Consider the following 18,692-nt stretch of genomic DNA (forward strand, 5'->3'; position numbering starts at 1 on the left):
TATCCCTCATAACCCAGTAACAAATGATACTCAAGGACAGTCTGTTTAACAGATGAAATATCACATAAAGAGGCCAAGTACAGGGGGGAAAGGAGACAAAAGTTCCCTTGGTTTTTTAGCAATGGTTGCAGGAATCTCAATTTGCTCCCATAGAATTGTTCACAGCTTTCAGTTTCTGGCTAAAGACCGCAGTGGCAGCTGGTGAATTTGTTAATTGGAGGGGCAAAAATATTTCCCACATATATGCAAGTGTGACGGACATAGCGAGGGAGCCCAAACCAATTAAGAGGTGTTGTGGGGGAGGGTTTCCTACTCAGAGACTTTTTTAAAATAATGGCTTAAAATGGTGCAAAAATAGGGTAAAATGCAAAACAGTTTATAATTGGTTTTGTACTGTAACGCATGAAAAAATCCAATAGATGCAAGTCACCAACAGGAGCATTTCACCAACACATTTTCAGGTTGTTTTTGCCCACAATATATGCCAGCATAAAAACCTTTTCAGGCTGACTGCGCCCATACATTGCCATGCTGGCTGCCCCAATATATGCCAGTATTCATGTTTGCTTTACGCATAATGGAAGTAATGGTACTATAAGAAATCATGCCCACGTTTGTTCTGCAAAAATATGGAAGTATCCCCACGTAAGAACATACTCCAGTTGGCTTTACCATTAAAAATGCCCTGCCACAGTATAAATATATGTCCAAACAGGCTGCATTAAAATGCCATTCTAGCTATATAATAAAACGTATCATGCTTGCTTTATCAAAGATAGCCAATACAAAATATCATGCCACGGAAAGAAATGGCTAGACGGGGCTCCTTAAAATGGCAGTTTAGCTACATAATACTTATCATGCTTTGCTTTATAATAGATGTCCAGTAAAAAATGCCATGCCTGCCCTATGGTTCCCCAGCATCTTGCACACAAAAAATGTGATTATGTGTGCATGCAAACCCTTTGCCCCTGCCCAGATTTTCCTCCCAGCGCTCCAGTTTATGCATAGCATGAATAGGAAGCAAAGAGCGCTTCAGGGCTCATGCACATGTGTGCAACAGCTGGAGCACTGATGACGAAGTGGCCTGCTCTGTTTGTCTGTGCAAGGAGGCACAATAGCGCGTATCTTTGCACACACAAACATGCAGTTCCTCTGCTACCATCCCCAATGGGCCATGCAATGTTGAGGAATCAAAATGCCCCCAGCTTTGCATGGTTCATAGGATATGCAAGGCTATGGAATAGAACTGTCAACGGAAATCTACCTTTTCCTTTAACAGTTCAAGCCAGCCGAGGAGCACTCCCTCAAATGCAAAAAGCAGCTTAGGGAGTGCACACTGTTTACACTGGGCTGGCTCCTTGGCTCCTCCACAATGGGCGTGGGTGACCGTGGATCGGCGCCCCTCGACCATTTTGGAGAAGCCACCACTGGTACACCGTCAATGAATCTATGCACAGGGTCAGTGTGACTGGAGATTAAATACTGTTGACTTTGAAGTCATGTACATGAACTGCACTGTTAGGCAAGCGATTTTGAACACATTAAGGGATCCATAGACATGTCTTACAGTAGAAGGCTACCAGGGTAGCTCAGCAGATTGAGTCCCTGTTGCTAAGATGTTATATATTTAAAACTGGCTTTAAATCTTAAATCTTTTTGGAAATCCTTTTTGAAATAAACATAATACTATAAAATGTGTTCGGCCAAGGGATGGGTTGGGGTGGTAGTTTGCTTATAGTCAGGGCGAGGGTGGGGGAATTTCTGCATCCGTAGTGAAAATCAAAAGCTGGCACCCATAAACCCACAGGTTAATTTCCTAATAACTGCTGTCAATACAATAGAAGCATGTATTTGTAATTATGTAATTAAGCAGGTGGGCCAGCATATAAAAGCATAAGAAATATGTCCTATGATAAAACACAAAGGAAGGGACACACAAATCACAGGGCATTTGTGTGGTAATCTGATAAAAAAAAAAAAAAATTTCAAGAAAACTAGTGATTAGAAGTTTAAGATCATGTTTCAATTTGGATGCACTTTTGGAAAACAATAGTGTGCACAGCATGTAGGTAGCCTGTTTTTAACATTAATGTCCCCCACCCCAGTGATATTCATAGCCCATTGATTCCTGTGGTGTCCCTTTCAGGCCAGAAGTAACAAATCAGGCTAGGCAAAGAAGACCTGCAAACGCGCAAATGAAGGCTGAGCGAAGGAGCACCTTAAACGCTCCTGGAAAGAGTTATTTGCCAGAGGGTGGTGGCGGGGGGGAGGGCAGGCAATCAATTAAGGGGGCGAAGCAGCCAATGAGGGGGGCATCTAGGGATGCCAATGCCAGCAGGGCGTGATGAATGGAGACCTAACAAACACCAGTGCCGTTACTTAGTTACACTGTCATGCAAGCCACTAATAAGTGCAGTGTTCTGGATGTCAGTGTATTCAAGGAATGCACGGGCCACTCTGCAATGAGGGTGACAGCAGGCCGTGCATGCCTGAAATATACTGACATCCAGAACACTGCACTTATTAGCAGTTTGCAAGACAGTGGGCCTCATTACACGGATAGCGGTATGGATTTACCGGTACCGGTAAAATACTGGTACCGGTAAATCCTTACCGCCTTACTACGAGGTCCCTTTGCGGGTTGGGGGATTTAACGCCTACTTTTTGCAGGTGTTAAAAACCAACCCGCAAAGGGACCCAGGGAGCTAATTACGGTACCGCAATTTGCGGTACCGTAATTAGCACCTTCCCCATTCCCATTGAGCCCTATGGGGCAAAAATGGGAATGGGGAAGGGCAATGGTGGAAGGGGGAATTACCGCCCCACCAACCATGGAATGGGGCGGCAATTCCCCTTTCCGCCAAGGCGGTGCCAGTATTTTACCGGCATGAACCATGGCGCTAATAGCGCCATGGTTCTCCGCCATCCGTGTAATGAGGCCCACTATATTTAAAATACGGTGCTGGTGTTAGGTCCCCGTCGACGTGCAAAAGGGGGACCTGCGCCCAGTGGCAGCTGGTGACTTTTTAAACTGGTGGGACGTAAATGAATGTTATTAATATGTGTGGGGGCTGATTGCAGCAAACCAAACCGGGAGAGCTCAGTGGGGTTCTCTACCTGAGACATATTTTCAAAAAATGGGTTAAAATAGTGCATTTTACATCACGTTTAGTGAAAAACTGGATAAAAAAACATACAGTTTGCAATTAATTTTGTATGCTAGCTCATGAAATCCCAAAAGATGCAAATTACCAACAATGCCAAGGACCATTTCCCAATGCATTTTCATTACGCCTTTGCTCACAACATAAGCTAGTAAATACAATATTTTCATGATGTCAGTGCCCGTAAATGTCCATGCAGGCTGCACCAGTATGTCAGTATTACCATATACAGACACCAAGTCAGTAAAAAAATGCCATGCCACCGAATGAAAGTATATGCAGCTGGCTAGACGGGTCTACATTGGATGTAGGCCAGTGACAACACCTGTCACGTTTGCTTTACCGTTAATGCACAGTTAAGATGCACAGTAACTCTGCATCAAGGGTAAAGCAAAGTCAAGACACTCCATTCTCCATCTTCATGTTGTGTCGCACTTTTTCATCTTCTGTCTTCAATTTGATGGGAACGACCTTATCTGTCTGAATGGGCTTTGTTCCCCAGCTCCAGGTCACGTGTTAAGGGACCGTAAAAAAATAAATCTCGGCTGTCTTTCATGAAGGATTTCAGCCTTTCTGTCCTTGCAGGTGCTGTATCTTTTCAGCTGACTCGAGCCCTGGTCCCCAGTGTCCTTGGTAGAGCTGGACATGCTGCCAGGCCTGTTTCATATCTCTCAGAAAAGTCAGTGTATCAGGCCTCAGGCCTGTGTTTTGAGCTTTCCCAAATCTTTTGGATGCAGCTATGGCTTCCATTTAGCTGATAATCGCTTTTTCGGTGTGAGCAAGCAGTTCATGTGTGATGTTTGGCACCTGGCTAATGTCTCTGCGGGGGTGTTCAGCCATGTCACCTTTTCATGATCACTTTGGTGATGTCATCTGGGTATGGTCTGTGGGACTGCATCAGTGGGTGGCATCCATCATCTTGGTGGTATGCTGAGGGGGGAGTTTAAGACCCCCTGAACAGTCCACCTCTGGTCTAGCCACCCAGCCTGGAGCACAATCTTAAAGCCCCTCCCCACTGATGGGTGTCTTGCTTTCTCACAGATTCATCACCCCCTCAGGTTGCTTCAGCTCCTTCTGGGTTGGTTTGTGTTCTAGGTCATTTTGTCTTCTTCAACCTGCTCAGCTTCAGTGCCTTCTTCTTCCTCGGTTGGGCATCCAGTTTGGGGCATCCATCCACTTCTGTGTCTTTCTGGGGCACCAAGAATGCTGATGTGCTCCTTGGCATTACAGTACATTTTCCTTTTCTTTTGGGTGACACCTGTATGTGAGCTTCAGGCCCAGTGTTGGCATGCGGATATTGTCTCCTCTTCTCGTGCCATGAACCCTTGGAATGCATCTGGGGCCTCTTTGCTCTCCACTCTTTACTTAATCTTCATTCTGGCAACATGATGATGTTATTCTTTATGGCATTCTGGACAAAGGCCGGCCTTGGTTTCTACCCATGTAATCAGCTCAAACTTCTTGCCACTTCTTGATGTATTCATCCTTTTCTCTCTGCGCCATCTCCACTGGAACTCCTGCCAGGGTTAGGATGTTCTTTTTGCGTTCATCATGAATGGGGTCCATCGCCCCCATATACTATGATGTCCTTCATCCATTTGACTTATCGGGCCCTAAATTACCAGTGCCTGGGAGGTCAAATGCCTGGGGTAATTGCCAAGGAGTCACCTCTCCCTGGCTTTGGTGGAAGGCCTCTGAAAGCCTAGCAGGCACTGTTGCAGGGATGTCCTACTCAGACATCCTTATAACTTTCCCCCGTAGTTTCTTGCTTCACTGTGCTTCTTCGTCGTTGCACGTGTGTACTCCTGCTCTTCCTCCTCAGCTGGCTGGGCCTGGCTTTCTTGCCTGTAGTGAGGTGCATGGCCTCTAGGAGGCCTCGCGTGCCAGAATTTGGTATTGAACTTACCGCCACAGCCACGGCTGGATAGCTGCCATGTGCGCCGCTTATTTGGCTGCCATGTTTGTGGTTTTAATCACTGACCCCCCCTGGGCTCGCTCACCTCTGCTGCCCGGGGCAGTCTGATTCGTTGAGGCAGGCGGCGCCTCCAAGTCACTGTCTCTACAAGTGCTTGGGCTACGCCGGGTCCCAACCTCCTCATCGCCAATGTTATGGAGTGAGCAAACTCCTCAGCACTGGAAACACACTCGCCACAGGGGGCTGCAATGCACCAAAATAATGGGATGACTCAACTCCTTCTTTATTTTAACTAACTCATCCCGTCCCCGTCACATCCTCTGCCCTCCCATTGCCCACCCCAGCCCTAATCCCGCCTTCAACATAACGATGTGGATTGAACATAACATTAAACATGACACTTATATACAAAGCAAAATGTTACTCTTTTTGCTGAACCTATTTGTATAAGGACATATATATTTTTCAAGTTGGTTTACAACTTGAGCCGAGAGGATATGGTTGGTCAAAGGGGCTAAATTGCAGACTGGGTTCAAATTCAAATCACACCACTTAGCTAAAGGTTTGTGACGTTAGGCAAGTAATGTTCTCTTACTGACTCTTATTTGCAGATATTTGGAGTCTGTACAATTAGTTTACAATAAGTTAATAATACATGATTTATGAAAAAGCTAAAATCTGTTTTAATAGACTATAGTCTTGCTCCATTTCTAGCGCCCCTGCCTAAGATCATGGAACGGTTATTTGGCTCTTGTTATTAAGTTCTTGCACCTTCCTTCACATGATGCACTAAACTATCAGCAACTGACATCACAAGCTGTGACTTCATGTTCTATATTGTCAACACAAATGCTAACTCAGGGGCCCTGCACACCTTTTCTCACACAGGGCCTCGCACATTCTCGATGTAGAGAGTAGATGTCCATTTCGTTTTGGTAAAGTCACTTTTCACATGTCTCATTTTGCAAGTTTATTCAATGACATGTTAGCAATTTCTAGCCTTAGACAATCAGACAATCAGGCCCAGTATATCCACACAGGGAAAGACTACCCATGTGTCCTCTAACGAGCTTATGTCACGCCACAGCTAGCACACAATATAGCCCCACAGGCGCCTGTTTAAAGAATAGGAGATGTCACATTTTCTTTTGTTCGGATTAACTCCTCTGGTAGCTTTGCCTTCTTCCTCTCCTTTGATGGTAAGGCCTGCTTCACACATACTTCTCCCAGGCTAGCCAAAACTTCCTCTCTAGATCTGAGCCAAGGCATGTGTTATCAATATCTAACCAGAGCGAGCACATGTTTTAATGTACCCAAGTAATGAAAGGACTCTACAATAGGAGGCAGGTGTCCCATGAAGCAGAGGCTGGGCTGTGCCAGCGGTCTCAGCAGTGACGGTCATGGTGCCCTTTGGCGGCTGGTGCATGTGGCAGGAAAATGTGGTAGAGGAGGCTGTGGCACCTCGACTGTGGCAGGAGTGCCACAAGGAAGAGACTTGGTTGTACCAGCGGTCCCAGCAGTGACGTCATGGTGGCGTTTGGCAGCTGTCACAGCAGTGACGTCATGGTGGCGTTTGGCAGCTGGAGCAGGCAGCAGGTAAATGTGATAGACGAGGCTGTGGCACCTTGAGCGTGGCAGGGGTGCCATGAAGCAGAGACTTGGGTGTGCCTGCAGTCTCAGCAGTGACCGTCATAATGGCGTTTGGCGTCTGGTGCATACGGCAGGGAAATGTAGTGGAGGAAGTTGTGGCACCCTGAGTAGGCAGGTGTACAGCAAAGCATTGGCTTGACTCTGCCAGCGGTCTCAGCATTTATTTATTTATTTATTCGAATTTGTATAGCGCGCAACAGCTCGGGAGCATCGTGGCGCTTGTTACAGTGATGGGTGACAGCTTGGTTACAAGGATATCATAACAGATAGGTCACAACTTAGTTATATGGAAAGCGGAAACAGTCAAACAGATTGTGCTCATATGGGTACAAATGGTTCGTGGCGCAGCTAGCAGGGTGAAGGAGGAGATAGGAAAGGATACAGCACGTGTCTAATTAAAGAGTGCTGTTTTCAAGTTTTTGCGAAATGCGAGAAGCACATTTTCTGCTCTGAGTTCAGAGGGGAGCGCGTTCCAAAGTTTAGGAGCAAGATATGGAAAGCCTATTCCTCCAGCCTTAGCTCTGTGGATGCGTAGGATGATGAGTTGGTTAGTGTAGCGGGTTCTTATGGGTCTAGTTGATGAGGGTCTGGATAGAGTATCTGATAGGTAGGAAGGTGCAGTGAGATTGATGCATTTATGTGTGGTGGTAACAATCTTAAAGGTGATACTGTCTTTGACTGGGAGCCAGTGGACTGATTTTCTTATTTGAGAGATTTGATCTCTTTTAGGTATACTTAGAAGTGCTCTTAAGGCGTTGTTTTGAGTGGTTTGGAGTCTGTTAATGTTTTTTAGTGATGTGCCGGCAAGCAGTGCATTACAATAGTCAAGCTTTGCCCCAATGGTAGCTCTGGTTATAGAGAGACAGTTGTCCTTGGTTAAGAAGGGTTTGATGGCGTTGATGAGTTTAGTGCTTGGTGCGGAAGCAGAGGCAATAGCGCTGACCTGCTTGTTCATGGAGAGTGTAGCATCTATAGGGACCCCTAGAGTCTTGACAGATGAAAGCACTGGGATGATGCAGTTGTCTATATTAATGTTGGTGTAAAGAGAATCTAGATTGGCTAGAGTGGACTTTTGGCCTAAAATCAGAATCTCAGTCTTGTCCCCGTTGAGGCAAAGGCCATTTGTGGACATCCAAGCTTGTATGGTGGTATAGATTTGCTGCAGGGTACAGGCGTCTTGAGTGTAGGAGCCGGTAAGCGGGAGGAGCACTTGGGTGTCATCTGCATAATTAGTGTATGTGATCCCAAGTGCATCCAGTTTATCAAACAGAGGCTTAGTGAAAAGATTGTAAAACGTGGGGGTAGTACAAGATCCCTGGGGGACGCCACAGTGGATAATGGTGGGAGTAGCATTAGCTGTGTTGGAAAATACTTTCATTGCTCTCCCTTCTAGGAAGGAGGTTATCCAGGTCGCTGCATGCTCGGAGAAGTGTGCATCCTTAGTGAGGTGGGTGGTGAGGGTTTTATGATCAACGAGATCGAACGCAGCAGAGAGGTCAAGAAGGAGAAGGAGTGTGGGTTTGTCGTTGTCTAGGATTTGTGTTATTTGGTTTTTTAGGTCTAACAGAGCGGTTTCAGTTCCGTGCCCTTTGCAGAATCCTGATTGCCTTTTTCCTAGGATGGCGTTGGTTTCTAGATAGAGTTGGATCTGGGTGTGAGCAGCTTTATCTAGTAATTTGAGCAGGAATGGCACAGTTGTTATAGGCCGGTAGTTGTTCGGCTGGGCAGGGTCTAGTGTAGGTTTCTTTAGGAGGGGGCGCACCCATGCCTCCTTGAGGCTGTCAGGGACAATGCCTGATTTGAATGAAGAGTTAATGAAGGCGGTAAGGAGAGGGGCCAATGGCTATGTACAGTCCTTAATAATGTTGGGGAGGGGCACACATTACCCTTACATTGCGAAGGTTTGAGGTGTTTAAGGATGTCTATGACTTCTGCTTCAGATATGTCTTTGAAAGCAAATTTGGGGACGTTGAAGGTTTTTCTTTTGGGCAGAGACAGTGCCGGCTGGCTTTTATTTTGTTTTAGGAGGGTTTGGTGGTGGTTACGAATGTTGTTTTGTAGCATGTCTATTTTGTTTAGCATTGCAGTTTGTATGCTGTTACACCATGCTTCATCTTTAGTAATTTCGTCCGTGCTAATAGGGGGGTCCGTGAGTTCATTGAATATGGTGATGAGTTCTTTGGATTGGGAATTGGCTTCGGATATTCGGTGATTGTAAGCTTCAGATTTAGCTGTAAAAATTGCATCTTGATACTTTTTGGCTATAATTTTGAAGCTGTCTTTAGTGGTGTCAGAGGGGTTAGCCTGCCATTTTTTCAGAGCCTGGCGTTTGCCGTTGCGTAGTTGTAGGAGCTCATTCGAGAACCAAGAGTTAGAGTGTAGAAACTTTTTTTTCCTTTTTTTCTTCTAATGGGATGGTGTTTACTGCATGGGTGATAGTGTCCTTTAAGATAACTGCTAGTCCATTTGGGTCTTGTGAAAATGGACGTGCTAGGCAGGGGGTGTCAAGGAAGGGGCGGAGGTTGTCTGCAGTTAATTCTTTGGCACTTCTAGCTAAGGTAGCAGGAGTGGTGAGTTTGGTGGTAGAGGCTTTTGGGATGGTGAATTGTATGCAGTTATGATCCGTACAGGGGTAGGCCGTGTTAGAGATGATGGTGGAGTTACAGTTACAGTTGTGATCACCCACCCAGTCAAGGGTGCGGACTATGGCGTGGGTGGGAGTTGTGATTTTCTGAGTGAAGCCCAGGTTTGTCAGTTCTTTGGTGAGTGAGATGGCGGTTTTATCGAGAGGGTCATTGAAACCTAGGTTGAAGTATCATATATAAATGCTTATGATTGCACATTAATTTATGTATTTTTGGAAAAAATTACACAGTGTTGGTTAGGTGATGATCATCCTGATCCTTTATACATTCTATATCTTTTTACACAATACATTTCATGTAACTGTTTTTCAAATCACAGTAATGTTTACAATAACCAAAGAAAAATATTTATCAACAACAATCAATGTGTCGTTTGCAATTTCTCAACGCATTTTGGGAATGTCTTTCCCTTCATCAGGAGCTATTCTCAATGTTTTTTCGTGCCTCCAATGCACTTTCTACTGTATTAGCTCAACAATGGAATTCATTGGATCTTGGCCTATTTTGACATAAGTATTTCTGTCATTTAACAATAACATACATTGTGAATCATAGAAGCTTGTGTCCATAATTGCAATGGCGCCTCCTTTGTCCGCTGGTTTAAGCGTGAGTGTACAGTTCTCAGCCAATTCCTTAATAAGCTGACTTTGACGTCTCCAGATGTTTGGTCGTGTAGATTTATTAAAGTCCATTTTTATTAAGTCATTAAGCATCTGTTTCTCAAATAATTTAATAGCCCTATTAAAAATGTATATGAAATGTATTGTGTAAAAATATATTGAATGTATAAAGGATCAGGATGATCTTCATCTAACCAACACTGAAGTGTATTTTGTTCCCCAAAACATATATTAAGGTGCAATCTTAAGCATTTTTATAATTGGCCTTAAATATTGATTGGATTACAATTTGTGGACACCTGTTTGTTTTTCATGTTAATGAGTCCCACTGCTTTTTTTTTAGGACTTGACCCTGAGTGAAAGCATTCTAGTTCAAAAACACCCATATCCTATTGTAATGCCATCTTTAAAATGCTTTTCTTGCAAGCTGTGGTGTCTTTTCAGCCGTAACTTATTTCAAATCTCTTTACTGAATACCAAACTGTCAGTTACAAGATGGTAAACGTCTTTGTGGATCCAACTTAAAGCAGGAGTCTGCAACCTTCGCCCGCTAGATGTTTTGCACTGCAACTCCCATCAGCTCCTGCCAGCATACTTAATGGTGAGGGATCATGGGAATCTAAGTCCAAATACTCGGAAGACTCCTGTTCTATAGGAAAGGTTTTCTTCCAGTAGTTTCTGACTTGGTGGCTCTTTCCTTTGCGAGTTTATTGTCTGGAGAATCTATGGGGAGAGATGTATAGGGAGGAAAGAGAGAAGGTAGTCAGCACTTCATCACTTTTAACGGTTACATCATCAATCAATCCTCCCCAGGGCTCCTCCCATAAGTTGTCTAAGTATAGCTTCCGGGTCAAGGCTCAAGAAGGGAGCTCTCAGAATAATTGTTCATGCTGTCGCTCTTGGGTGCTGCAGTCGCGTCTCTTCTGACTCCCACCCAAAGGCCTTGTCATGCCTCTTGCTTATCCTGCGTACGGGGTAAAGGTAAAAGCGTATTTTAAAGACCTCCTATATTTCACTTGCCAGCTACTTATGCAGTGGGTTTGGCTGGGATATTTAACCGAAGGAGTAGACAGAAAATAGTGTGTAGGGTAAATAACCCACATTTTCCTCATTCAGACCCGATCCTGGGAGTAAGGAGCTATAGTCAGATATCATAGAAATGAGTCACCCAGAGCTTTAAATTGGGGGAACCTGGTTCCCCAACTCGCATGCAGTCACGTCACATTCTGCCTTGTAATTCATGGTTTATCCTGGTTGCAGTGATTAATTTGTAAGAAAATAAGTGCCCAAATATTTTCTAGCACCCTTGTGACACTTCAGGCGGGCAGTTCCCCTCCATTGATGCCACCAACCACTGCTGCTCCCCACAGTGTCGGCACATTTGGGGTTAAACTACAGCTCGCACCTGCTCATTGGGGCTGATGGATGCTCCACCTATCAGCACTTCATAATCAAGCTGAGTCTGAGACAATAAGTGCGGGGGCTCAGAAATAAGTGCCAGGGCTGAGCCCTGGCAAACACCCCCACAAATAAAGCACTGCCAAGTTGTAATTCTGCAAGGGATCAGCAGTCATCCTGAATGCCAGCTGCCGCAGACTATGGCTTCTCAGTGCAATTCCAGGGCGATGGCATGCAATAGGACGCACTGGAAATCCTCTTTGGGGCCCTCGCTCCAAGAGGGAGATGGCTCCTGGCAACCCCTGAAAGAAACCCACAGTTGGAAGTTGCCTCCTCACAGAAAGAGACTAAGATGTGTCTGGAGGTTGCATACAGCAATATTTCCTGAAATAACTATATGGCAAAATCAAAATTCCTTACTGTACCAGCATGGGTGACTAGCGGATTCCATGTCAGTGGGATGCAACTTTTCTAGTCTTGGGCTTTCATTTCACAAACTAATGCATTCTGAGGGGTGTATTGTTTAACACCAACAAAACAAGTTTAACTGAAACACCTGATACCAGTGATTTGCAAAGGAAATTGTACTTAGTGACATTATATATGGTCATTCACCATAAGAAACCCACTTCCACAGTTCGGCTAGGCCAATCACTGATGGCGCTGTGGTCTGGTGATGAGCTGTACAACCCGTCCCGCCCCACACATCCACTGAACCATCTTCTGACCTTTGGCCTTGCAAAGGCCGGGAGCAAGAAATACATTAGCTTGACAGAGGAAGTCACCTTTCCGGGTCGCCCACATCAGTCACACTGAGAGGGGAGTGCGTTCACGTTACCTTAGCGGCTGTGCGGGGACGGCGTCAGAGCCTTTCAGTCTTTTCAAATGAAAGGTGCCTCGAGCCTTAGGCGGGGCCCCCAACACTGCCCCCATATTGCCAGTCAGCATTCTAATAACACAGCAATATATTCCTTTACAAATTAGTTAAGTTCTGGGGTTTACAGTGTTTCGATTTGCAGCGCTCGCATTACAAGCTTTGTTTGCTGGAGCCCGTCCAGCCATCACTTCCATTGGGGAAAACAAAAGTGTTATCACCTCGTTGCCTTACAACGCTGGTTCCTCCACGTCTGCCACTTGCTTACAAAGAAGGAGTCATTGACCGATTCATAGCTATTCAGCGGGCTTTCAGTGTTTCAGGTCCTGGCAGGCTCACCGTCTCTTGATCATTCGCAGCTATAACATATCTTTATCTCCATTATAATCCATGCCACCCACAGGTGCCTCAGACTGCGTTCCGCTCTAAGCAAGTGGGGCCCCCAACCATCATATTGAAATAAGCCCCCGCAAATCTCCAGCCGGGCCTGCGGCTGTGTGATTGGCTGTAGATAAAAGGCACCCATTACTGTTCTCGTGGGTGTGCTTTCCAGGAAGAAGCATAGCTTCCACGAGAAACCTAGGCCTCCAGTCACGTGAGTGGGGAAATAATGACCACAGAGTTTGTTTCATAAAGCCTATATTAAGATAACAACATATTGGAGGATGTTGTTTGATATAGGATAACACAAATGTAGCCCCATGATTTCCATACGCGTCACAAACATGGGGCTCAAGGCACCAGTGCCCAGTGGTTCCTAAGCGCCGGAGAGAGGACCCTCTCCCCCTACCCACCCCCCTATATATGATTACAATTTCATTTTCTGATCATACATCCTCAGTGGCCTCAGTGTTGAGGTAGAAAAACGCCATTGGCCTTTAAGTCATGTGCATGAAGCATTGCACTGTTGGTTTTGCATTGATTTTGAGCCGTGCCAGGGATCCACAGCTGATACTGAATGCTTTGGACGTTGAGTGACAAGGGCAGGGGTTTAGGTGGGCCAGGACTAGCCTGGGCCGAGCCCCGGCAGGCTCCGACAATTGTGTCTAAGATAAGGCTGCGCCAGGGCTCCCTAATGCCTCTTGCCTGGCTTTTCATTGCAGCACCGGCCCCCGGCAAGGCACCCTTTTCATTAGAACTGCAAGGATCATCACCTGCGCGCCCCAGGTGCGAGGGTGATGATCGATGAGTGGTGCCTGGCAGGGGATGGTGCTGCAATCAGGCGGCAACACTTGCCTGATTTCAATGCTTCCTGTTAGGCCATGGCCCTTTTGCAAAATTGAGCCTGGGCTCTTATGGGGGGCGTGGCCTAACAAGCGGCACTTCGCTGAGGCAAGTGTTGCCTTTTAATTCTGGCGCCGATCCCCTGCCAGGCCATGCCCCTTTTCAGCCACACCCCCCGTAAGAGCCCCGGCTCGATTTGGCAGGCCACTTTAAGCACTGGACAGGGCAAACCTGAAACCTGCAAAGTTAGCACAGCAGGTTGAGTGACTGCTGCTGAGATGGTATATGTTCAGTGTTGCCTGTAGATTCTATGGCCTTTTTCCACTTCCTTCCGAGAAATGAGTAGTCAAATGCACTGTTTCCACCCAGGGAGGGGCCGGGCTCCCTCGATTTGCTCGATTTCTTGTTCATATTCAGGGCATGGGAATTCCTGGCCCAAAGTAAAAATCCAAAGTTGGCACCCATCCTTCCAGGGCAGGCTTCAACAGCTTCACAGGCTGCCACTGATATAGCATGTAAAGCTTAACGAGCTGTAGCTCAGTTATTAAGCCTATCATGGGCACTGTCGCCAAGTTCTGGCACCAGGCTCAATGCAGATATCTGAGCTGGGCTTTCAAAAGGCCCCTCTGTCTTGTGGATGTGAGGAAAATGCAGGCAGGTGGCTGGGCCTCCTCTCTGGTGGCTGTCTCCCTTTGGAACGATATCCAAAGAAGTGCTGACCATTTCCTTGTGTGCACAGACTAATCGAACCTTAGCTGTTTATCCAATTCGAAATCCAGGTCCCCGGGTCCTGTTGGCTACTTCTGTTTATCATGACGCATGTTAGGACTTTTAGCACCTAGATACCACATGACTGATAGTGAAGCACTATAATGAAAAAAACCTTAAATTCACATAACTAGTCCTTCTGCTGTTTTGGGAAACTTCCGTGTATCAGCTGCCAATCATATAAGGGCAGGTACAGCAGGGACGTCAGTTTACCAAAGCGGAAGTGACATCGCATGACCCTTGACCTCTGATGATATCACAGGAAATGATGCAATTTGACCCCACCCCAAAGTGAAATCAAGGGAAGCGATGCAACACAACCTTTAACTCCTTGACAAAACAAGAAGTGGCATCACATAGCATTGTTCCTTAGTATACTACGAAAAATATGGTTACAATATCACTATAATGTGATATACATTTCATACAAGAATGGATCACCATGTGTATCGTTAATATCAGTGTGTATACGCCCATATTACCAAAATACTGTGAATGCAAGCAGACGTCCAAGGCCAAATGATAAGGATGGGTTATATAACACTTATGCTTAAGCACTTTATATAGAACAAATATACACCCTACCTGTGTTGGTACTCATTTATCGACCTCAGAAGGACGAAAGGCTGAGTTGTTTTAAGAACAGACTAAATCAGTGACTCACCTCCTGAAGTGTGCCTGAAATAAACCTTTAATGAGTCTAGCAATTATTGTATATTTTAGAGGCTTGAAAAAGAAAGCCAGCCACTTCAGAAACAAAGAGCCACATGGCGCTGAGCACAGCCCAGGAGCTTACATTTAGAGGTAGCAAGGGAGACCATAATGGTAGCAAGGGAGACCTCAGGGGTCGCTGCTGTGACCGCTGGCGGCCCCCAAATGGTGTCCGACTACATGGGATGGAAATTCTCCATACATGCCCATGTACATGCCCATCTCCATGCCCTTTTCATAGGCCCAGCGTTTAATTGCCTGCACCAATCCATAGAGAGGGCTCAGAGGAAGCTCTTTCATGCCCAGTCTGATTCGTGGTTGGCATTATATAGACAAAAGATAGTACAGAAGGAACTCATTTAAGAAGATTTTGTGTTTTTTTAGCTTACACATGTTAGCATTCCATAAGCAAGGGAACCAAACACAGTTACAAGGAGCTAAGTATTCCCAATATGTATCACACACTGCATCACACATGGTATCATTATAAAGCTGCTTATTTATGAATGTTGATATTACTCAATAATATATTAAAATGTTTTACAATGCAGCATGAGGTTTAACACATTTGAACTCTTTACATATAGAATGCGCACAGTACACATTTAAACAAGTTTGTTTCCATTATTTTCTAAAACTATTCATGGGACATAATGAAAGATAAAAACATGCTTCCTCGAGCCTGTAGAAAGTGGTGTTGGGTCTATTGCCATTTCAGACTGTATTATTTTCACGACTCACTGAAAGAGCAGCGCCCCTTCTTTGCCATTCTCCAGATCTGCGTGTGCACGGTATGTTCACAGTTTGTGCATTCAGATTGGAGAAGTCACTGTCAAACAATTATAGGGCACGTAATCGTGATGGTTACTCTCTGAACACAGCGCGGTGTAAATGAGTTATAATGTTTTCATTGATAATAAGCGCACAGCTTCATTAAGTGACTTTTCTACAACTAAGCTCACAAAAGTGCAATATATATTTTTTTATTTATTTGAATGTATAAAGCGTGCAGCGGCCCTGAGGCATGGTGGCGCCGTTACATAGGGTTCCCTTGAAACAACATGCTATGTAACTGGAAGGACTGGTATATGTGCTCCTACCACACCCCTTCATTAAAAGGTGTGCTCGGGGCAGCCCCCTCTCCCAGGGCACGGATTGATCATTCCGTAGACTTCCCCGTGTCCACTTTTCAATGGGGATGGGGAGGTTTCATCGCAGGAGATTTGCTCAAAGCCACATCCATCGAATTATTTCGGCCGAATTTGGCCGCAAAAATATATGTCGGGGGTGGGTAAGGGTCATAATTATGGTTGGAGGTAAGGGGCGTCTGCGGGAGGTCTCACCCCTGCATACATTTGCGGCAAATAGCTTAAAAGAAACAAAAATTGACCAAATTTTCCTTGATGAAATGATATGATAGGTTAAGCGTGGACCCGGTGATCGAACTTGTGTTGTTCCATGTTGTCTTGCTTCCAAGGCGAGCACATTGCCCCTGAGCTATCCTCCCGAGACTTGTTCCCGGGAAATGTCCCTGCTGCCTACCCAGAAACAGACACAGCGCCATGATTATAGTGCCGCAATGTTGCTACGCTGGGGTGTGAATGACTGAAGTCACTTTACAGAGTGAAGAAAGGGAAATGTGTCTTACCCCTTATCATGGTAATTCAAGGAATTCAATTCATTATGCAATGCAACTTAATGCACACACGCTTCTCAGATCAGAAGATGGCTGCAGCAGTCTGAAAAGCATTGTCAAAAGCAGTGTCAAAAGCACATGTCTTGTAATGCTAATGCCCTCAAGGGCTGCAACCTTTCACTCACCAGATGTTTTGGACTACAACTACCATCAGCCCTAGCCAGTATAGCCAAGGGTGAGTGGTTATGGGAGGCATAGTCCAGAACAGACAGCTGGAGAGCTGTGGGTTGCCAACCACGGTGGCAATGGAAGAACATACCTGGTGCCCTGTCTGTACGAGCGCGATCGAAATAAAATATCAATATCAATATCTGGTCCCATTTTCCATATGATAACGATGCACTGTAGAGGGGGTCCACACCCCAGTGTGGCTACTCGGAACAACTCGAGAAATGCTGCCCCACTAGTTATGCCTTGCTGCGGTTAATCCAAATCATGTGTTGCGCCTTGCTTGTGAGTTCAAACTGGTAACCAGCGATTGCAGCCAGCCTTGTTGCCCCGGGAGTCACTGACACTCACTCACCGGGTAGCAGAATCCCAGTTCTAGGGCAACATAGAACGGGTGACCTCTGTGTGGCGCCTGTCCACCTAGATTATAGTTGGTTAGTTACCCGACTCTGGTCATTTGTATAGCACATTAGAGTTTTATTGATATTTGCATTGCCCCATGCCGTCACATGTTTCGACTATTCGGTTCTCATCAAAACAGGACTATTCTTACATGTAAACAATTAGCATTCATTGACAAAAAAGTATTAAATAATGGTTTGTTCCACTTTTTCCACTGTGAGTATTAACCATCATATTCACAAAGTTGAGTACATAAGCAATGTTAATTAGAGTAGGCAATTGAATATTTACCCACTAAAGGACTCACTAGCATATATGCAATTAATTATTACACATACGAGTACTTAGATTACAGTTTGTTAATATGAATGCAACTTGTGTACCTTTTGCTTCTCCCTCCTTAGAGATCCTCCCTTTAGCAACCCCTTCATTTCTGTTATTGCTCATGACAATACTTGTTTGTTGATTTATGTTGGGATGGGTAACTATTCAATTGCCTATTCTAATTAACATTGCTTATGGGCTCATTGCTTGTACTCATTTAGTTGAATTGAGCCAGCAGAGAAAACACATTACATTTAAAACAACCATTGGCAATGCCAACAGTTTGGGCTTTTGTGTAAGCATGTAAAAGGCACTTGCCAGGCACAGCCGTGGTGGTATTAACTGGCCATTGATGGCAGCAGGTGCAAAATGGTGCCGGTACCTGGACATTTAATAGCAGTGCCTGGAAAATGCCTAATATACACAAGCCAAAACTGTTGGCTTTGCCAATGCTTGTTCTTAACAGGACTTCAGTGAAGGACACAAAGGGCCTCATTACGACCCAGGCACTAATGGGTTAACGGCGCCGTAAAAGGCTGCGGCGCCGTTAACCTATTAGCGCCTAATTACGATGTCCCTTTGCGGGACCCGACCTTAATGGCTGGTTTTACCAGCCGTTAAAGTAGGGACCCGCAAAGGGACCTTGGTGCTAATTACGGTGCCGCAATTTGCGGCACCGTACTTAGCGCCTTCCCCATTCCCATTGAGCCCTATGGGGCAAAAATGGGAATGGGGAAGGGCCATGGAGGAAGGGGGAATTACCGCCCCGCCAACCTTGTAATGGGATGGTAATTCCCCCTTTCTCCATGGCGGAGTAGGTAACCTACCGGCATGGACCATGGTGCTAAAAGCACCATGGTCTTCCGCCAGGATCATAATGAGGCCCAAAGGTAAAACCAGCCGTTAAGGTCGGGTCCCGCAAAGGGACCTCGTAATCAGGCGTTAAGGGTTTAACGGCGCCGACACCTTTTACGGCGCCGTTAAACCCTTAACGCCAGGGTCATAATGACCCCCAAAGAGTGCTTATAAATCGATGAAGCCTGGCCTGGTTAAGACATTTGTCTTACACCAGTACTGTGTTTACAACTCTTAATTAAGTCATAAAACTCTCAGAAGACTGCATTGAAATA

The 18,692-nt window shown here is 45.5% G+C and overlaps 1 protein-coding gene across 1 annotated transcript in view; it reads left to right on the top strand.

Annotated features, from left to right (window-relative positions):
• The window catches only part of TMEM116 (transmembrane protein 116), a 378,731-nt gene that overhangs the window by 269,090 nt on the left and 90,949 nt on the right, over positions 1-18,692 (top strand). The gene's annotated exons all lie outside the window — the stretch shown is intronic.

This window comes from Ambystoma mexicanum, chromosome 10, assembly GCF_040938575.1.
Source record: "Ambystoma mexicanum isolate Mex_15411 chromosome 10, UKY_AmexF1_1, whole genome shotgun sequence".
NCBI classification, from domain to species: domain Eukaryota; kingdom Metazoa; phylum Chordata; class Amphibia; order Caudata; family Ambystomatidae; genus Ambystoma; species Ambystoma mexicanum.